Source organism: Cynocephalus volans, chromosome 11, assembly GCF_027409185.1.
Source record: "Cynocephalus volans isolate mCynVol1 chromosome 11, mCynVol1.pri, whole genome shotgun sequence".
Lineage (NCBI taxonomy): Eukaryota > Metazoa > Chordata > Mammalia > Dermoptera > Cynocephalidae > Cynocephalus > Cynocephalus volans.
The window spans coordinates 104,124,579-104,147,684 of NC_084470.1; the positions used below are offsets into that span (position 1 = coordinate 104,124,579).

General features: G+C 38.0%; 2 pseudogenes; one reads left to right on the forward strand and one right to left on the reverse strand.

Annotated features, from left to right (window-relative positions):
• The first annotated feature begins 1,092 nt into the window (after positions 1-1,092).
• LOC134390208 (transport and Golgi organization protein 1 homolog) lies at positions 1,093-21,450 on the forward strand (annotated as a pseudogene).
• Positions 4,465-5,247, reverse strand: LOC134390877 (Parkinson disease protein 7 homolog; annotated as a pseudogene).
• Positions 21,451-23,106: the final 1,656 nt, after the last annotated feature.

Below are 23,106 nucleotides of genomic sequence, written 5' to 3' on the forward strand. Positions count from 1 at the left end.
AGATCTTATACTGGGATGGCTGGTGCACTCGCTGGCTGAGCGTGGTGCAGACAACACCGTGCGAAGGGTCACAATCCTCTTACCAGTCAAAAGAAAAAAGCCTATTTTTCTTCAGCTGATTTTTACTGTATCACAGATGTCCACTGCAGCGGGGTCTGTTTCTGGATTTCTGTCCCATCCCGTGGTTGGTCTGTGTCCTTGGGCTGGTACCCTACTGAATAATGACAGGACTTGCTCTGCCCTCTCACTGTGCCCTTCACTGCTCTTCTCCTTAGGATTTCCCTGCTTCATGCTCATTCTTCTGAATTAACTTTATATTCACCTCGAAGACATCTCTTTAAAGATCTACAAATACTTGTTTTTCTTTCTGCAGTGTAAATATGCCCAGTATCATCAACTTTTGGAGTGATTTCCAGGCCACTCATTCTCCCTGTCCTTTTCCATGAGTCAGTAACCTTAAAATGTGGGACCCAGGACTGGACCTACTAACATAGTGGTGATGATGGCATGACTGTGGCAGGATAGGCTTTTTAAAGGGGTGTCACCAGAATGGGAGGCCGCGTGAGCAGCTGGAGCTTGGGCAGACAGAGTCAGCAGAGGATGGAGGGCGCGGCGGCTCCTTTTCTGTACGGACGGGAGGGCAGCCGGGGGTCTCGGCACTTTGTGACATATTGGCCAGTTCTGGGCAGCTTTAGCGGCCTGCCTTCCTCCTGTACCCTGGCCCTGGCACATGGTCCTCTCCCGATAGCCCACTTGCTGCCTAACTCTGGCCCCTTGTGTCGCCCATCCTCGCAGCTGCTATGGCAGGAGACCCCATTCGTCGCCTCCCCCACTTGGATGCTTCTGCTCGGCTGCCGCGCTCACCCCCGCGCTGCTCCATGGTTGGTTCCTTCCACAGAGGCCCCGCCCTCGTGGTGTACACGGTGTTCACTATCGTCACCATGGTAACAGGGTTCTCAGTGTTCTGTGGCCAAAGAGCTGGCCGCGGGGCAGACTGAGTTCAGTCTCCTCTGTGAGCCGGTCTTCATTAGAGGAGACGAGTCGTGTGCTGTTCCACAGGGAAGCGTCTCACCCGCTGCCTGTTCATACGTGATGGAGGCAGTCCCTGCCATTGTGCCTCCTGTAGCCACGTTGGACAGGACACTTTGGGGACCCCTGACAGTGCTGTATACAACCCTCACAGCCAAGCTGCTGGAGGTGACCATCCCCGTTCCCACAGAGGGACCCCAGTTCTGGCAGGCGGGTGGACGAGTTCTGAGCAGAGAGGGTGCCCTGATCGACCTGGCCAAGGAAATGGATCGTGTCAGGCCTGAGGCAGGCAGGACGTTGCTGTGCTGTTTAGGGAGGCTAGTGGGAGTGTATTTCAAGTTTCATCACTTGCTCATTTCTTACTGAACAGTTAGAAGTGACAGACACTGTGTTGTGTTTAAAGCCACTATCCAAACACTGAGAGCCAGTGGGTCTTTTCCCAGTAACCACTGGCACTGTTGGGGGATGGAGTCAGTATGGTAGTTAACTCGGGTACTTGTAGAGGGCAGCAAAAACAGTGTGGAGCAGGCAGGCGTTTGATGGACTATCTCCCAGGAAACATTTGAAATTAAGGTGCCGAGTTGTATAGAAGACAGTTAAATTCAGGATTGATTTAGACCAGTTACCAGGAGCTATCTGACTTAGCATGTGTCCTTCTTTATGTAAGAGTAGAATAAAATTAAAGTTTAAATTTTAAGAGGAATAACACATCCATTACCATCATATTGGTTTTATTTGCAGCCATGAAAGTTGATTACTTTCACTGGACTTAAATTTTTTCTCTTATGTGGGGTTTCTTTTTGTTTTTCTTTTTGTTTTTTTAAGTAACATAAACCACTTAACCAAGAGAAAATGTGTGATCCAGAGGGACTCTAGCCATGTGTTGGACAAAATGATGTGGCAGGGTCTCTGCTAACTGGAAATATATGATCAACTTAAAGACATTTAGACTTGTAATACTTAAAAACACTACTAGTCAAAAGAGAAATGAGACGGCCAACATCTTGTCTTTTTTGAAGCAGTAAGAGCCATTGAAGCTTTTTGGGGGGTAGTTATCTGGTGGAGTTTGGCATAGAATTTCTATGGCTGACTCTTTCTGACTGCATTATTGCAAATTTCTTTAAGGCTTCCCATTATTTCTAATATGTCTATTTCAGTTTGTTGCTACATTGCCTGATGATGTTCAGCCTGGGCCAGATTTCTATGGACTGCCATGGGAACCTGTACTTATAACAGCCTTCCTGGGAATTGTTTCATTTGGTGTATTCTTCTGGAGAACTGTCCTTGTTGTGAGTAAATTAATTTATACTTTAACTCATAAATGCAAGGGATGTTTTATAATCACTGGCCCTTTTATTTGCTTCTTTTTCAGTAACATAAATGGTAATTAATGATTATAGTTCAAGCTAACCTTCTACAATAGTGTAATCTTTCTGTTTTAGACTTACGCGCACAAAATAACGTGTATAAATTCAAGTGGCAAAGTTCAATTTATGAATCCCTTATATCAAAACCTAAAGATTAAGAATGAGGAGGGTGCACATATGCACTGTTAGTAGAATTGGGAATTCATACAGCCACTCTGAAAAGTCATTTAGTGATATGTATAAGAGGCCTTACAAATGGTCACATCCTTTTATATAATATAATATCATGTCTAATTATCTGTCCTAAAGAAATTACCAATCATGCATTAAAGATCAAATACAAGGGCATTCAGTGGAAAAGAACTTATTAGAGTGAAAACTTGTCACAACCTAAATGATCCCTGTGGTAGGGGAATTGTTAAATTATTGTATATCCATATAATGGGATATAAGGTGGCTTTACATATTTCAAAGACATTGAGGAGACGAAAGTGCTCACAATTTAACATGAAGTGGAAAAAAGCAGAAACCAAGACGTCAAAGTACAGGTAAACTGTGCATTATATAAAACACATATGGACACTCGCACCCACCCAGAAAAAATAATGCAAGGAAATACAATAGAACGATAAAAATTCTTATATCTATGAGATGAAGTAAATTTTCAGTTTTTTCCCCTTACATATAGAAGTGTTTGCCAGATTTTCTGATTTGATCATGTGCTCAGAAAATATCTTATTTGGAAATACAAGTTACATAATATTCAGACACTATTAAACTTTTGTATCCTTTTTTTCTGTACAGGATTTGACTTTCAGACATATATATGTATGTATATGTGTGTATACTCCTACATACTTTTTATTGTACTGTATGTCATTCTGCTTCACACTTGTTTCACATAATTGGGGGAAATTATTCTGTGTAAATGAACTGTGCAAATGAAAAGCTTTCATTTGAAACTTAACAGTTAAAGTGGCCAAAAGCATTGAATGCAATTCTTTCTCAAACTGAGTACTGTATTGTTTTATTAATTTCTTAACTATATTACATTCAACATATTATTGTTAATAAGTTTCCTCCCCTTGCCCAATTGATTGTAAAATCACTCCTAAAAGAAGGATTTCTTTTGCCTGGATTCTCTAGCCTCATGAGGTTTTTCCTTAGATAAAAGGAAAAGGGGAGAATAAAAGTGTGAACAGAAGGGGAAAAGGTGAAAACATTTTATATTTCCTACTCTTCTCTCTCCCATTTATAAAAACTTTAACACCTGTTTTGATTTGCACAAGGTTATGTAGTCTCTTTGTCCTGTTGCTTCTCAGCCTTAGCATTTGCCTTTTGGAAACCTGGGCCCTACGTAACTTTTAGTTTGGCTGAAAGGGAGCAAAGGAAGCTTACTCTCTCATTAGCTAGGCTGTGACAGTAGAGAAGTAGTCATTTCTTTCCACGTTGGAATTTTCTGAATGCATTTTCCTGGAACAGCATTCTTGTAAGTGGTGTTTAGATACTGTACTAATAATGAGATACCATGGATGATTTTGTGGACTGGTCTGAAAATCCCATCACCATTTATAACATTTGAAAGGAGAAACGTATTTGGAGTTCTAAAGAAATATAGTAGTAATTTTTTAAAATTAGTTACTGCTTAGATTTTATTATCCTGTAAATTTTGAGCTGTCTTCAGGGGGTGATTTAGTTTTTGCCCGTTTTGAAAGATGTTAGCTGTTATTTTTCTGTCTCTTCTGCATTTTGCTCTAGCAGTCTTCCCTTCCCTTTCAGATGTATGATCACTGTTTATAGTGGCCTGGGAAAATTAAACGATCTAACTCATGAGATTTTTTTTGTGTGTGTCTAAATGCCCTGTTTATTTGGCAGACAATGGTCAGAAATGTACAGACAATTTGTAGGCTGAGAAATCTCTGTGGAGTTGTTACTTCACATCTACACTTCACAAAAGCAGTTATGACAGCTTCTCAGCACATTAACCAGTCATTTTTTGTTTGAAGTGAACACAGAGAGAATGGATTATAAGGCCTATTTCTCTAACTCACCATCAACTTCTTTTGCTCTAATCTTTAAGAACAAGTGGAGCCTTCACTTGATCAGCCACCTCCTTGCTGCTCAGCACCTTGACAATAGCAGGAATAAACTCAAAGCCGGTCCCAGGACCTCGGCTTGTAAGAATCAGGCTGTCCTTTTCCACACGAGTCTGAATGGCTGTAATGACTTCCATTTATCATTTTGTTTTTAGCAAGTGGCTATGTTGTAACTTTGCTTTCAAAACCTACTTCATGGGCCAACAGAGCAATAGGACCTGCACAGATGGCAGCTATGAGGCCCTTCCTCTTTTCTTGTTCCTTCAGTGTCTCTTTCCCAGCAGCAGAGTCAGATAAATTCTGTGCACCCAGATTACCTCCTGGAGAACCACCACATTATATGGTCCTTGTTTTTTTGGCACCTTCAAGACTGGCATCAGGACAAATGACAACATCATGGCTACACTGTACGGGGTCTTTTCCAGCCAGATGTGCAATGGTGACCTTAATCCCAACTCATCTCATGACATCTACAGGGATGACTGTCTCCATTTCCTCTGCTCTTTTAGCCAGGATAACCAGAGCTCTTTTTCAAGGTCCGGTAATATTTTTAAATCATATTTTTAAAGACCCAAACCTGACTGAAAGGGACCACACGCCCAGAAGTATTTCTAAATTCAGCCAACAGCCAACTTTGAATAAGATTTCAAAGATGTTTTCTGTTGAATGAAAGAGGCATATCTTAGTACAAAGATTATACCTTTAATTTTGTTTCCTCAGACTCTTTTTGAACAATCATTGTTTCTAGACCTCATCTTGACTATTTTGGGTTATTAAATAAATGATTTTAGGTAAATAAGCATTAGGATATTATGAAATATTAGTCTTTTCTGTTCTAAAATTGTGTTCATTTTGTAAAATTGGTGCTCATGTAATAGATATATAAACATATCTTTAGCTGCAAGGTATATTTACCTTAGTGCTTTTGTCTATCGAGACTATTTATGAAGTATCGCCACCAATGATATTTGAAATTCTTTCTAACCTTTTCTTTTTTTTAATCCTATGAATTCATTAGGCTGAGTCAAACCATTATTAAACTCTCACTTGGTTATGATTTTTCACCGTTATATTACGAACTATATATTTTTATTAATAAAATGTTTAACATCAAATTTAATTTTATTTCTCTCTCTTCCAGGTAAAGAGTAGAGTTTATCAAGGTAAAATTTTAGACTTATTTTATCTTTGGTAGTGTTTCCTCTGTATTGGTGTTTGTCATGAGTTTTATACAAGCTAGAAGTAGATATAATGACTTCTTATGTCTGATTGACTTATTAGCTCCCGAAAGTTTTAGTTTTCCTGAGTTGCTAGGTTGGATGATGGAGTAGATGGTGATGATACCAATGGAGAGGAGATGAGGATGAGTTAATTGTGGGACTAGAGAGAAGATGAGTAGTTTAATTTGGGGCAGCCTGACTTTAAATGTTGATGCAATGCAGATTTTTTACAGGTGAACAACGTTCCTGTGCTAATGATTTAAACAATACATGAAACATTTATTAAACTAGATAATTTGAGGAATAGAAATATCAATCAATATATTTGCATTTTCATTCTGTTTCTTTTTGTAAATAACATGTATTTGAAGGGATCCCATTTTCTGAGAAGAAATGTTCTTCATGCAGAAAGGAACATCAAGCTATAACGTTTTACTATATTTCCCATTTTTGAAATATATTTAAACTAGAATCTCATTTAAATAACCATTCTATTATAAGAATACTTTTCTTAAATTTTAATAATATTTTTATATCCTTATTGCTGTAAACTACAGATTGCTCTTTAAAAAGTCATAAAACTTTTGAAAAGAAGTAATTTTTCCTCATAGTGCCAAATAACATGTCTTTGCTGCTAATATATTGGGTAACAATTTTATTTAGTGACGTATTGATTTTTGCCCCCTTTTTAGTCACTGAACAGCAGATTTCTGACAAGGTGAAAAACATCACAAGAGAAAATAGAGAACTTGTTCAAAAGTTGTCAGACTATGAACAGAAGGTATAATGATTTTTTTAGTTTTGTTCCCCATTGTTCCCGCTTGAATTATTTCTGCCTGTTTTACAGTTACTATAAATTTAGTTATTATACTATTGTTAAATCATATTTTCTTATTATTTGCTACCAACCATTCAGATCTTAAGCAGTCATCATATGTGTAAAGCACTGCTTCGTTCTGGAAGGGGTCACTTATTTGGAAATAAGTTTTGGTAGAACTATAACTTATATTTTTTATTCTGAATGCTTTATTTTATATAGATCAAGGAATCAAAGAAATATATTCAAGAAACCAAGAAACAAAATATGATTCTTCGTGATGAAGCGATTAAATATAAGGTAAAATTACCTTCTTGGGATTACATTCTGAAAACAGAAGTAAAAGTAATGAGTAATTATTACCAACCTTAATATCTTTTTTTGTAGGATAAAATCAAGACACTTGAAAAAACTAGTAAAATTCTGGATGACACAGCTAAAAGTCTTCGTGTTATGTTAGAACATGAGAGAGAACATACTGTCAGGAATCAGGACTTGGTAAGAGTTTTGCTGCTAAGTGTTACTGTAGTGTAACACTTTTAAATATTTTGTATACTGCATGAGCTGAACACGATATTTTCCATGCTGTTATCTAAAGTAAGAGTGGGAGTCAGAGAAGTTGAACCTACTTCTGTCCATTTTTGAGGAATTTTAAGGACTAATATAATTTAAAGTGGTTTTGTGGAAGTATTTTTGTCCTCAGCTCTGTGTAATTTTCATATTACTTGGTTCTGTCCTCTGAAGCATGTAGAGCAACCAAGAAACTGTAACTGTGATAACTGTAACAGTCCTTACATTTGGTTCTGTAAGTGCTTTTTCAGTAAACTTTTTACTTTAGTTTTAGAATTACATGAAAGTTGCAAAGACAGTAGAGAGCCTTCCTGTATGTCATACACCCAGTTGAGCTTGACCACCTAGCAAAGGTAGTCTTGCCAAGTTTTTCTGTTATGAAATTACTCTTTTTCCACCTTTCATATACTGGACTCTTTGGAAGGAAGTTACCCACAGTCCAAGAGGGGAGAGTTATGCCCCACCTCCTTGAAGAGACAGTATCTTCATAAATTGTTTGGAATTTCTTCTGTATGTGAAATTTATCTTATCTCCCTCAAATCCTGCCATTTTTAATTCAGGCAAGAGAATTTTTAAAGTGTTCTTGGGTTTGTTTCTTTGTTTGTTTGTTTTCTCTGCCATTAGAAAAAAATGACTGATTTCAATTGGTTTACTTGAAAGTTTGTTCATTTTCTTTGCTTTCACCTTTCTGTCTGGTCATCTAGTACATTATCTCTTAACCAGGAAGGTTGTGGATGTCATGAAATGTTTGTGCACTCAATTATGGTTCCTCTTTAAGTTCTTGATTTTTCCTCTATGCCAAAATTGGTTCACATGCTTTTACCTGAAACATACAGGATGGCAGAGGGATAAGTTTTGTTATTGTTTCTTCTTTTTGGCACATATTCTGATCTTTCTACCAAAATTCTAATATATGTTTTGTATTCTGTTTCTACATGGCAGATATTAGAAAACAGGAAATCTATAGAGAAGTTAAACAATCTTATCTCCATGAACGCTTCAGAATTTGCAGAGGTAAAGCTGACTACAATTCCTACGGAATAGTTATACTATGTTTTAGTTTTGTTGAGGAGCAAAACTGTGATGTGTGCTGAAATATGCAGAAAATGAAAACTACGTTATTTCTGGTTGGGAAATTGTAACGTGCTTGTCCTTTCGAATTAATTCACTGATAGGAATGTTTTCACATTAGGTTCAAATTGCTCTTAAAGAAGATAAGCTTAGTGAAGAGAAGATGAAGTCTGAATGCCACCGGGTTCAAGAAGAAAATGCTAGGCTTAAGAAGAAGAAAGAGCAGGTAAAAAAAAATAATGGATATCTTAGGTCATGTACTCTAGACAACCAAATACCATTACCTCATGAATATTTTTTCTCAGATTGGTTTTTAAGGTAATGAAATGAGCATGCAGAATTCTGTACCTGGATATGCAAAGTTAAAACTCTGCTTCCAGAACTGAGTGCATGTCTACATTCTTATCTGTTCCAGAGCTCCTGTTCTGTACAATTTATGATCAGAGTGTTTAGACTTTGTCTTATCAAACATTAACCAACGACTAAATTGAGTAGCTTCAAAGGTGTAATAGATTGGCTTTTTAGACCAAAGAAGTAGGTATTTTTTAACCCTTCTTCGACTACTTAACTGCTTCATTGGCCAAGGGAAGGTTACATAATCAAGAGTCTGGACTTGGGAGACGATAGGACATGCTCTTCCATTCCTACCGGAAGTGAGTTATTTGAATTGGCCCCAATTTTCTGAAGGATGCAGTGAACTGGATCAACTTCCTTGACAGATCTGGTGTTCATGCTATAGCTCTGAACGTTAAGACCACTCTCCACTTTCCTTTTGCAAGGGTTTTAACCTATAGTGACAGGTCAGGGAGGGCCTTAGTTTCTTACTTCCCAGTCTCATTCACATAGTTCTCATGTCTTCAGTGCAAAAGCCCTAACCTGTGGGAATTCACATGTTTGACCTTTCAGTTGCAGCAGGAAATCAGAGACTGGAGTAAATCACATGATGAACTCAGTGAGCAAATCAAATCCTTTAAGAAGTCTCAGAAAGATTTACAAGTAGCTCTTACTCACAAAGATGATAATATTAATGTAAGTTCATTCTCATGAATACATGCTTAATTCTCATGAATTCTCATGAAATTTGCTGGATTAAATTTGAGAGGCTCTTACGGATCCCCTTTTGCTTCTTTTCTAGGCTTTGACTAATTGCATTACACAGTTGAATCAGTTAGAGTATGAGTCTGAATCTGAGAGTCAAAATAAAGGAGGAAAGGAGTCAGATGAATTAGCAAATGCAGAGGTGGGAGGTAAGATCAGTCTCAGGAAGTTGGACCCCTTGTTGCCTTCCTGTCTTTAATTTAGTACACTGATGCTGCTTCTCCGCTGGCAGAATTTCCTCTTAAGCTTTACAGTCATAGAAACATATCATTAGATTTCTATATAGGTCTATTTGCATTGGGCAGAGGTGGTTTGCTGGGTGTGATATAGCAATTGGAATGCAAAGAACACTGAACTTTTTTTCCATCCCATTGAGAACTAGTTGATATGCATTAGAACTGTATGGGTCATGTTTTATACCTCTAAGTATTGAACACATGCAATAGGAGAAACTTGTTTCTCAGCTTCAGAGAGATGGCATATGATTTTAATACTCATCTGTGTAGCTGTGCGGTTTTAAGGCTTACAACCAGTTTTAAGAGTACTAAGGTGGTTGGAGCTATAAACTAACTTAGGCTGTGACAGTGGAGGCTAAAGTGTAGCAGTGTTTGCTGATGAAGAAAATGTTTCTAAACACAGTTTCCAAGTTGGCTACTACTTGCATTAGTGGTTGTTTTAAACCACACCTGATAACAGATTCTGGGGGAGAACAGAGGAGTGACTCTTTCTAAAATAAGACACTTACCCAAGCAGAGATCTGAGACAGAAGACAGAGCTTCATCTCAGATATATCCTCTTGCTCAAAAACAGCATGGATAACATTTTTATTGTACATACTAGGAATTTACTTTTTAATTATATGTCTCTCTTAAAAGTCAATTAGTCTCATTAGTTTTGTTGGTTAATTTGCTTTTTTCTTTTAGTATTTGAACACGATAATTTTGTAGTTTTGAGGAAGTCAAGAAAATGTTAGTTAAAAAAGCAAGGGAAGAAAAAGCAATTAAAACCTTCTGTTTTTTAGGTAATCAAAATGGGGAAATGAAAACTCGAATTAAGCAGATGATGGGCGTCTCTCAGGTATAATACTTTTTATAGAGTCCCATAAGTGCTTGTGAATACTAACGATGACTCACTTTTAAGAATACTTCTCTCTTGTGCACATTTTAGACACAAACTACAATATCAGTAGTTGAAGAAGATCTAAAACTCTTACAATTTAAGCTAAGAGCCTCCATGTCCACAAAATGGAACCTGCAAGGTAGGTTGCTTCTTGAAAAGAAAGCACCACATATTGGAAAGATACAAAATATCATTGGGAAGACGAGGAATGGCTTTCTGCTTTGCCCTTCTCACCCCTGTCGGCACCGCCTTCTCAACCACGTTCTGAAGTCCTTGTGCACACACATAGAGCTCAACTGTTTTATCCTTTACAGATGGAATAAAGCAATTAGAAAAGGACTGCAGTTCACTGCAGTCTGCCAAAGCTGGACTGGAGGATGAATGTAATACCCTGAGACAGAAAGTGGAGATTTTGAGTGAACTATACCAGCAGAATGAGATGGCTCTGCATAAGTAAGATTTTCATTGTTAGTTGTTAACACAATTGTCATGACTAAATGTGTATACTAATGTAGATAATTTTATCTTAAAGATTATTTATGGTTTTTTCCACCTGTGATTGGTATGTGTTGTCTTTCCTTCTTTGCATTTTTTTCCCCAGAACTTGCATTTTTCTTTCTGTTCTGACCAGCCATCAGGAATTGTTGACTGTAATTCATGTGAGGGGCGCGGTTTACTGGTAGCAGCGGCTGCTGCTGCACACGTGCTTCATTTCTGCAGATGCACACCCTGTCTGTAGTCCACCACTTCCTCCATTGGCCTTTCTTTGTGGTCAGTTATGTAATTCTGATTAGTCTTACATTTCTTTTACTAGCTATTGATATAGTCTCTTCAAATTCCAGGTGATTTGTACAACATGTTTTTTGTAGAATAAGAACTTCAAAGGAATATATAGTTACTGAAAGTAACGGAATTAATAAAATCAAATATTCAGACTAATCATGATGTAATTATGGTAAGGATGTTAGGAGTTTTGAATACAGAAATATCTGTTTGGTGTGTATATTTAGCTATTAAACTTTTGAAATATACATCTCAAATTTGGAGCTAAGTATCTCTCGAAAGATGTATTTTTGTAGTCAATTTTGTGGTTTTTCTCCACAAAAATATTTGAATTCCTAAAAATAGCTTGTCTGTGGCATTGCTATTTGTGTTTACTCTTACACTTTACTCAGTCTGGGAGAAGGCCTGTATTGCTGAATAAAGCTAACTTCTTAAAAAGTGCTTGTACTGCCTGATGCCATTAAACACTGAAAGCACACCGTTAACTTTCTCTAATTCTGCGCTCATCAAGTAACCAATTTAAATTTCTGAATTTTGTTCAGGCCAGCTCTAACAACCTGGCCCACTTGAGAGAAACATTCCTCTTTTATTACCTTTTCTAAGAATAAGCATGTCTCTGCCCTAATAGTAGTGTGAATCATGTAAGTGACAGTTTTTCTTCAGGACTCGGGCACTGTGGCACTATTTTATTCAGCTCCTCCAGCCTCCTTTCAGTCACCATGTCTGGTCTGTATTCTACTGTCCTCTCTCAAAGCCACTATGTTAGTTCAGGCACATGTCATCTTTTCTGCCAGTCCCCTAACTAATCACCTGTCTTCAGTCTCCCTTTCTTATGCAACTTCCTCCACACTCTGATCAATTTTCTTGAAGCTCCAAGAGTGTATATTCTAAAATACAAGTGGGTCCATTTCATTATGTGCCTAAACTCTGTCAAGGATACCCCATTCTCTTCAGTATCCATGTTGGACTCCTCAGCAGGTATAGAGGGTGCTCCCCTTACATGGCCCCGAGCTGCCTCTCCAGGTCCATTTCCTGTAGCTCCTTCGGATGCTTCCTGACCTACAGCCACACACAGTACAGTCCCTTCATACCACTCCATGCCTCCTTGTCGTCATGTGTGTGGTTTTGTCCGTAGCAAAACTGTATTCTAACACTATTTCCACCAGCCAATCTCCTGCTTACTCAAATGTTTATGCTCCTTAAAATCTTTTCTGGAGGGAGTGGTGGCATAAATAGCCATAGACACTGGGTGAGTACTCATTTTATTCTTATAAATGAGTAACTGTTAAATATGTGTTTGAGTTTAAATCTACATATTGGTATTTGCTTTCCGTTTGTTGGTTTGTACTGTGTTTCTTTTCTTCTTCCTCTTGAATTGTTTGAACATTTTAAATTATTCTCTTCCCTTGTCTAAGCTTGGTAGTTAGTTACAGGTCATCTTGCTCATCTTGTAATGACATTTTGGTCAATGATGCACCACATGTATGATGGTAGGCCCACAGATTATAGATGTGTAGTAGGCTATAGCATTTAGGTTTGTGTACGTACACAGTCTGGTGTTTACACAGTGATGAAATCACTTAGCAATGCATTTATCAGAATGTATCCCCATTAACTGACACGTGACCATAGCTTAAAAGACCACAAAATTATATCCCAGACTTATCAAAAAGTCTGACATAAATTAATAGATTTACCTCTTTCTGGGCTTTATTTCCTTCCCGACTTAGGTGCTTTTGTGCTAGTGTATATTAATATTCTGTATACCTCAAACTCCACAAGACTTTTTTGTCTTTCACGGTGCTGTCCTGCAGTGTTCATTCAATTTACACACATATTTATTGTCCCTGTAGTTCTTTATTCACCTACATCTTTGGTCTTACATTTGGGATCACTTTCATTCTACTGGAACATCCTTTAGTAACAGATTCGATGAGTTTACCTTTGTATCAGATGTCTTTATTTTGATTCCATTTTTAAATATCTTTCTGCTGCCTCTAGAATTTTTCAGTTATTGAATTTCAGCACTTTAAAGATAACCAATTGCTTATTTTCTGGTTTTAAAGTTTCCCTGAGGAATCTGTTATCATTCTTATTTCCCCTCTTTCAAATGTTTCACCCCTGTCCTAGCACCTTCAGTCATACTTCTTTTTGGTTTTCAGCAGTTTTATGGGGAGGTGCCCAAGAGTGGGGTTTTCATTTTTCCCCTTTCTCTGTCTCTCTTTTCCATTTATGCTGCTTGGATGATGAACACCTCTTGAATTTGGAGGTATTTTTTTTTTCTGTATTAATTTTGCCTCAGTTTGTCTTCTCCTGAGATACCAATTAAACATGTCAGGCTTTGTAAAAATTATTTCCTCTATCTCCTGCATTCTCAATTTGCTTCATTCTGGATGTTTTCTTTAGACCTGTCTTCCAAAGTACTAAAATATCACTTCAGTTATGAAACCTGCTGCTAAAGTCAGTCATTGAGTTCTTAATTTCAATTACTATTATTCATTTTATAATTTCTAATCCACTGCTGAAATTCTTGATCTTCATTTTCACTTCCTTGAATATGTAAGGCACAATAATTTTAAAAATCTGTGTAAAACTAATTCCATTATGAGAAGCCGTTGAGTCCATTTCTCTTTTATTTTAGATTTTGATCACACTGTCTTGTCTTGTGGAGTGTCTGCCCAGTTTAGATTGAGTGACAGTTATGATAATGATAAAGGAAATTTGAGGCCTAGGAGGGTGTGATCTTCCCACCGGAAATATTTGAGGTTATTTCTAGCAAGTCATCATCAAATAATCCAGTCAGCAGTTAAGGTCATTCAGAAATGTCATAGTTTCTTCAAAGGACAGTGTATTACCAGTTTAATATTCCACATATCCAGCACTTTCTACTCTCAGCTCAAAGCCCAGGGCTTTTAATAGAGTTCCTCCATCTCCAGCAGCCCAGAACTCCACCTCTTTTTTATTTGAACCAGAGACCTGTTGGAAGCTTTGTTCAGCCTCCTTATCTCTCTGCACTGTCTTCAATGTGTGGATGAACCTAGGGGAAGAGTGGCTTAAAATGCCAGTCTTACTTGTAATTGTGAGATTCTTTTTCCTACAGGATCTTGGCCATACACATGTACCTTTCATGCCTTATCAGCTCTCTGATGCCTTCAAGCACATTCTTTCTATTTTTGTCAAGATTTTCTCATTGTTCTCAGACTAACTCATCCACTATTGGAAGCAAAATTCTCTCTGGTCTTTCTTCAAGTCTCAGTTTTTTCACATTTCTTACTAAACCAGAGTTAGGGAGGGATTGTTCAGTTCTTATATATATCTTTTACATATTAAACTGTGAGCTCCTTTTTTTTTAATGTGGGTATAGTACTTCACCCATACTTTTATCTTAGCACCTTACAAGGTGACTGCTGTATTATAGCCACACGTAAAATATTTCCTAAAGTACTGAATGAGCAGTTATAAAAAAATACGTAAACCTTTTTCTTTGGTGTTAGGAAACTTTTTTTACTATAGCTCTTCTAATTTTGCTTCTGATTCATAGAAAGTTAAGTTTCAATTTAAATATCATGAATCAGAACTATGGGTAAAGAAGTACAAGGGTTACTATAAAAGGGCATTTTTAAATCATTAAATGTTGCTCCCTTTACAATCTATGTTATACTAGATTGAAATCATGAACTTGAAGGTTATTAGGTTGAAACCAGTTTCTAGTAGATATCACCCTGACCATTTGGATTTTTTTTCTGTTCAATAAACATTGCCAATACTCAGATTGGCCTCTTTCCTTAATCATGATTCCATCGAAGTAGGTAGTAGGAGTTCCACACCTGACATGTGAAAATGTTCTCCCGTTAATTGCACAGTTACATGACATGTTCCAAGGGCTCTTTCGCTGACTACCTTTATCATGTCTTGGTTTCAGAAACAGTTCATCCATAACAAAATAAGAAAAGTAACTAGTGGTCTTTCCATGGTAGAAGTAAGAGAAGTAATTCTCCCTTGCTTATCCCAAATAAGCTTAGCTATGCTCGGTTGATTCAGCTGGGTCTCCACACTGAAGTAACGTGAGCTTTCTTCATGTCCAGCACAAGAGATTGCCCACTGTGTTTTTACATCTGTTTCGTTCATTATTGAGCAGAGAATTATGAGTTAGAAAATGCAGGTGATTCTCAAACAGGCCATAGTTTGATTTTTATCCCTAAATGGCAGGTTTGAATTCCTTCTTAGACTCTGTATGTCTGTGTATTTTTGGGAGTAGGATGGGAAGTGACATTTGAATAGAGATTTCAGCTAGACTGCTGGGAAGAAAGAGAAACACTTTCACTTGACAACCCATTTTATCTTAGGAAATTGAGTGAAGAAGAGTATGAGCGGAAAGAAAGAGAGCAGCAGCTGTCAACTGCAGATGAGAAGGTGGTTTTGGCCGCAGAGGAAGTAAAAACTTACAAGTGAGTTCAGCTTCTAAAGGTGGTGTCAGTGGCTAATGAAACTAGTGTTAGTTTTTTTATAACCATCTTTACATTGTGTAGAAGAGAATAATTGTACAGAAGCATAAATGCCAGTGGGCATGAATACCTTCAGTTCTCACAAGAGAAAAACTAAATTTTATACCCAGTGCTGGCAAAACTGTATGTAAGGGAACTTGGTTAATGCAAACAGTTTGGGGGAGAGGGGAGTATATATTGCAGTGATTCTATAAGAGACCAATTTGTTATAGGATGTATCAAAAGCGATTAAAGTTACTGTGCCATTTGATAGATGCAGTAGTCATAATTCTTGGAAGTTTTCTGATAAGGGGGTAAAAAAGCTTTATCAAAGAAGATATTAAAAGGATTATTTGGGAACATATTGAAGAACATATAAGGAAACTATAATTTATCAACTCATAATCTCCATCGACTAAGAATTTCTAGCCATTAAATAATAAGGAAATTATGTAGCATTAGCTTTCAACATTCTTGTACTCTATTTATATAACCATGTAAATATGTTTTTATATGTATGGATGAAGTCTTTTAGGGTACAGTTCTTAAGAGTATTGGGAATGTGGCCAGGATGTTTGAATTTTTATCCAGTTGTGCTTTAACTGGTAAAAACAAGTGTAATTCTTAGGCGCAGAATTGAAGAAATGGAGGAAGAATTGCAGAAATCAGAGTGCTCATTTAAAGATCAGGTAATAATTATACTGCCCTACAGTTGCAGAATTTTTTGGTATTGAATACAGACTGTTCTAATGGCTATTATAATGAGTTCCAAAACATATTTTTTGATGTATGTTTTCAGATTGCTGCTCAGGAGAAAAAAGTGCATGCTAACTGGGTAAGCTTTTCTTTCTTTCCTTTACTTTGTGTGTAATCTACCACAACTGAATTTAAATATATTTTCGCTAACAGATAAGAATTCGCGATGCAGAAAGGGCTATAGCTGAAGAGAAAAGGGAAGCCGCTGACCTGAGACACAAGTCAGTGATTTTGATATCTCTATTTTTAATGCAGTTTAGTTTTTTAAAGGCTGTACTATGTGGTCTCTAATAAGGAATTGATTTCTATTTCACATTTAAGTCCATTCTTTCTCTATATTCAAGATTATTGGAAATAACTCAGAAGGTGGCACTGCTGAAAGAAGAGCCTGTGACTGTAAAACCAATGCCAGGAAGACCAAACACACAAAACCCTCCACGGAGAGGTGGGAAACATTTCGTAAAAAGCAGCATTCTGGTTTTTGGTGTAAAGTGTATATAAATTACTTTTTCTTTTGTGTGTAATAATTATGATGTCCTCGAAATAATTCCAAGAACTTACCAAAGAAAAAAAAGGTCTTAACGTGGTAACAAGACACTGTCTTCTTCAGGTCCTCTGAGCCACAACGGCTCGTTTGGCCCATCCCCTGTGAGTGGTGGACAATGCTCCCCTCCACTGGCAGCACAGCCACCCAGGAGGCCTCTCTCCGATACGCTCAACCCAAGAGATATGCCTAGAAGAGAATTTGGTGAGCATTCACATGTGACCTTGAAATAAACTTTTCAACAGTGCTCTTTCCCTCTTATTCAAGATTTCTAATGCAAATAACATTTTAGAATTTTGGGTTGATCCAGTAGACAGAAGCAAATTTCTTCATTTGTGTTGGTGGATAGTCTACTGCAAGATCTACTTTAGAACAGAAAGCATTTATTTATTATTTCTGTGGAGGTCCTTTTCTTGTTTTTTGTTTCTTTTAACTTTTTACTGGGAAGTAACACCCTACATCTTTAAATTTGAGGTTCCTCTCCTGAATATTATAAAACTAGCCTTAAAACTTTATAGTTTATGGAGGATATATACTTCTATATATCATCACTATAATCTGAAATACTGTACGTTTGTTTTAAAAATCCTAAATATGTCTATAATGCTAGGTAAGATATTGAGGTCCAATTATATAGTGAAACAAAGAAGCCTATAGAATTGTATCAAGCTTAAATGAAGTACAGGACCAGTGCTACTAATGTGCAGGGTTTATTGCTGTTATTTCAATCCACAACCGTTCTTATTTTAATTCTTTAAGCCCGTGCATAAATTACAAGTGATTTCCCTTAATTGTATTGGGAGACCCATTTCTAATGCCACTTTCTATCTAGAGTTGAACCCAGGTCTGTCCACAATTGGTTTATTTCTTCTGAAAAAATACATTCAAGAGCTCAGTTATCTCTTTCTCAAGGGTCAGTGGACAGGCCTCTGTCTCATTCTAATGGTCTTCTGAGGTGTCTGGGAAACCCTCTGCCTCTGGTAAGAGACCTAAGTGTGTTCAAAGAGTCTAAAGTCATGGTGGAAGGTGAGTGGAGGATTTTTTCACAGTATACAAGTCAAAATCAGTCTAAATAAATACTCTGGCCTTTCACAGACCCAGGATCTGGTCCAGCTGCCATGATAAACAGCAACTCAAGAAGCTCTTCCCCTTCTAAGGTGACGGACGGGGGCAAGGTAAATGCTACAGCTGTGGTGAATTACAATTAGGTATTTCAGGAACATTCAGCTTTTCCTACAGCACTCTCTCTTTGCCTCATCTGCTCTTTGTGTGTTCTACTGTTTATTTTTTAAAAAGCAAACTGTTCCCCAAGAGCCTGAAGGCCCTTCAGTTCCCAGCATTACTTCCTTGGCTGAGCATCCAGGAGCAGTAAGTACATAGAGGTCGAGGACTGGACTGGGCTTTTTCTTGGTGTATTTCTGGAAAGGATATGAGGAGTACTAATATACCTGGCTTTAAATTGCACTGCAGTACTGATCTCACTCTTGTCCTTGATTTGGGAATGTTGCTGAAATCTGACTAGTTGGTTGGCTGTTTTTTTCTCCACTTGCCTGTTTTGGTTAGACAACCTGTTCAGAGCATCTGCTATAATTGTAATTACCTTTAAAAATGTGAAAACTCATCATTTCAACTATATTGTGTGATTCAGTGTTGAATGCTCTTAGGCAAAGTAAATTCATTTTAAGTTGCAAAACCCATAGTTCTTATATTTTCATTTGGAAGACTGCTATTTAAAAATTTCTCCACTTCTACGCTAGGCAAAGCCCACTATGCTTTTTGGTTTTTTTTTTTAAAAGATGACTGGTAAGGAGGGCCGGCCCGTGGCTCACTCAGGAGAGTGCGGTGCTGATAAAGATGACTGGTAAGGGGATCTTAACCCTTTACTTGGTGTTGTCAGCACCACGCTCTCCAAGTGAGCTAACCGGCCATCCCTACATAGGGATCCGAACCCACGGCCTTCGTGTTATCAGCACCACACCCTCTCAATTGAACCACGGGCCAGCCCTGGCAAAGCCTACTTTGAATGATCTGAAATTACAGATTGATAACAGAAGAATGTTTGCTGCAAGTGAAATAGTAGTGAAAATCTGTAATTACCTGTTGATTCCGTTCCCAGCAATGGCTTTAAATTATGTTCACATAACTGTATTCTCTTGTTACTTCTGTTGCTGTTATAGCTGGTAAGTCTTCTGATCATACCTCATAGTGCTTCTCTATGTTGAAATCAAAGAAGTTTAAATATTTAGAGTTTCCAACCCAGTTTACCATAGGAAATGATTAGTCAGTATCTTATAATATATAGTATTTCTAATGAATGAAGGTAAATATTAGAGCTGTGCCTGCCTAATTGTATATATAACATTGTTTCTGTTGGAAGATACTTCTGAGTTCCAGGGCAGGACTCCAGGAACACATATCTCTTGAGAGATCTCTTTATCCAAGGGAAGCTTGGGTTAGACCCAAAAGCCCTTTGAGGTGGAAGACTTTAGAGAGAGTAGAGACCCCTTTGTTAGAGATGAGAAGCAGAGGTGGAAAGAGCAAGGGCTTGGAGGCAAACCTGGTATTGAATTCCAGCTTGGCCTCTTCCATGCTGGGGGACCTTCAGCAAATTATCTAAAACTCTGTTCTCCCATAATGAAAATAAGATGTTCATACTTAGAGATTTAGAGTTCTGAGAATTCAAGATATACGAAAGCCCTTCTGAAGGTACTCTGACTAGTAGCTATTAGGACATGTGTAGAGAAAGGATTTTTCATTCCTTTTTATTCTCTGCATTCTTAATATGAAAATAAAGAGCTATTGTGGTGAATGGAGGGAATGACTGCCTTAGAGGGACATCACAGTGTGTGTGGTGTGGCTTCTTCATTAATCAAGAGTCATCTCCATTGATAATCTTTGACAGTCCTCCAGCTTTTCCCTTCCATTCGCAGACACAAACAGTAATACGCTTACAGTGAGACCGTTCACTCCTGTGGCATCCCTATAACCTCTCTAAGCTGTCAGTGAGAACAAACGGGGGAGGGATAGAATTTTGTTGCACTGATTCTGTTCTTTGGACAGGTGTCTGACATCTGCTTCTTTGGGTTTTACCTTTTACTGGTGTTGGTGCTTTTGTCTGTCTTACCGAAGTATTTTCAAAACTTGAATTGCTTCTATTCTGCAGGTTAATATGGCTCCTAAAGGCCCCCCACCTCGTTTTCCGGGGGTGCCCCCCATGAGCTCCCTCGTTGGAGGCCCCATCCCACCACCCATTCGATATGGACCACCTCCTCTCCTCTGCGGGCCTTTCTGGCCTCGGCCATTTCCTCCACCATTCGGTATGATGATTTGAATAGTAGTAACTGACTTGTAAAGCATATTCATCTTTTCTCTCTGTTCCTCGCTAAAACAGTTGCTATTGCAGGGCTTTGCAATACAAGGATAAAGCTGACTGAGTACATTTCAATTTTGGCTCAAGTTCTTAGGACACATGGAGTGCTCCACAGTCTCTCTGTACTAAGATGGCAGTAACTATCTCATCTAGAAAAGAAAAGGAGCTATTGATAGACAGATATCTGATTTCTGAAGCTGTATATTAAACACCCATGGCTATGTACCAGGCTCTGCAATGGATAGAAAGGTGGTTAAGACACATCCCTTAACTCAAGATGTCCTGTAGGTCACAGACACATAGATTCTACAACATAAAGCTTGTGATCACCCATAACAGAAGCATAAGAAATGGGTCACAGAACACAAAAGAAGGAAAGGTTAAAGCCTCACTCCTCACTTGGGAATAGATGAGGAATTTTGAAAGAGAAGGTAGGATGTAATAGCTATCCAGTGAATGTTGCTGATTTTCATTGCTGAAGCTAGAAGGTCTTCTCCAGCAGAGCAAGCACCTTGAATTTGATGGTGTTTGTTAGTTCTATGCTGAGCTATTGCATGAATTTTTACAGTAGTACACAATGGAGTTTCCTTTATCAAAATTTCTTTGTTGCAGGGAAGCCCTATTTCATAATCTGTCACTTTTGGTATGGTATTATGGTATGTCCAAGTACAAATTGAGCTCTTATGAGAAAAAGATGGCAAGACTGTATAGTGGAAAGAATGCAGGTGTGGAGCTAGGTAGAGCCATGTTTAAATCCTGCCCATGCTCCTTGGTGGCTGGCTGGCCAAAGGCATGTAACTTAAAAATGCTGAGTCTCAGTTTGCCTCATCTATAAAACCGGGATGCCACCAGTTGACGTTCTAAGGTTGTGAGAAATTAGAGAATATGTTAATGTACCTGGAATCATCTTAATTTAGATATATTCCTAGGTATTTTTACATGACTGAATGTTTGTTTTCCAGGTCCTCGTATGTGTCCACCACTAGACTGAAGAGAATATGCACCAGGCGTTCCACCTGGAAGATGGGACCTGCCTTTTGACCCTCGGGGATTTGGACCAGGACACACACCATTTACACCTTTTGGCTCTCTTGGCCCAAGAGAGTACTTTATTTCTGATAAATAATTTAGAATGTCATAAATATAAAAACATTTCCTGTGGAAATGCTTTAAGAACATGTATTTCCATTATTCTCTTTTTAGTATGCACCAGATAAATACATAACAAGGTGTTTATAATACTGTTATGCTAAAAATGTTTAACTAAAGATCAGTAAACTTTATCTCCCCTCTTGCTGAAGTTCTCTGTATTAATAGTTAATAAAGATTTGTTTTATTAATATTTCCCAAGTGTCTGTTTCATTTGATTATTATGATACTTGTGACATTTGGGGAACATGTAAATCAAACTCTTCAGAACTAAAGATGGTGACTTGGCAGCACACTCCCTGTTGCTTACTGCTAAGGATTCAACCTATAAGTCACCTGTGAATTCCCTCTGGCAGGTCCAAAACACAACACAGGGATGGGGCCGAGCAAACGCACCAGCCACATGAATCATTACTTACCTGGGGTAGAGAGAATGAAGCAAAGCCAAGAGTACTACTTGGGTGGGAAAGTGGACTCCAGCCTCCTGTCCCCCCACTGCCTGAGAGTAGTCATCACTCGAGGTTGACACAGGCGCCCCTCTAGACCCAAAATGAACTTGGAGTTATGTCTGTCAGTAGCATGGTAGGAGTTTGCTCTTGTGCCACTTGGTTAGTGACACATCAATGTTTTTCTTTCCCTTACAGGAGACAGATTTTGTTTGTTTTGATGGGGAAGAGACAATTATGAGAATTATAATGTAGAAGAACTTTTAGTGGTTTTGGAATTATACAATTCTGCAACTGGAGTTTCTGAGAAAGCTGTAGAAAAAACTTCTCTGCATGTGCATGTGGAAAACACTCCTGAAGTATCTAAGGAAAATGAACCTGAACCTAAACCAGAAGAAGCTGACTCAGGGGAAAACAAGTGTGTTTCTAGAAAACACTAATGATCTCAAGGAATGGTTTATAGCTGAGGAGAAACATGCAAACAGTCAAATGGGTGATGCTAAGGGAGAGCAGTCTTTGTTTGAACTTCTTGAAGAAATGCTGCAAGGTCAATTAAATTTAAACAAAGTGAAAACAACAAAACCAGCAATACCTTTCAGGTTTCCAGTGAACAGGAAAAGATTGATGCTTATAAACTTTTGCAAAAGGACATGACTATGGACTTGAAAACGAAATTTGGCTCAACTGCTGATGCACTTGTATCTGACGATGAGACAAGCAGACTTGTTACTTGTTTAGAAGATAATTTTGATGAGGAATTGGATGCTGAGTATTACACATTTGCAAAAGAAGATAAGAATGAAGAAAACTTTGATGAGCTACCATTACTAATCTTTACAAGTGAAGATTATATGAAAACTCCAGTGAAGTCTGGAGTTGAGAAATATTCAACATAGAAAGAACAGAATTCAAATGGAGAGGATAAGGTTGAGATAACTCTGCCTCCTGCCATCAAAAAGGGTGATAAAAATATACTAACAACTTGGGGGATACTATATTCTCTATTGTCACGGGAGGTGAAGAGAAAACAGGTGTGATGGATTTAGAGAGTCCTTCTTCAGAGGAAGAAAAGGAAGATGATGATTCATTCATCCTGAATAGCAAACAGGAGACACCAAGATCAGCCATAGATTATACTGACCCTGAAAATGTACAAGAAGGTCTTTTGATTGTAGAAGTCCCTGAAA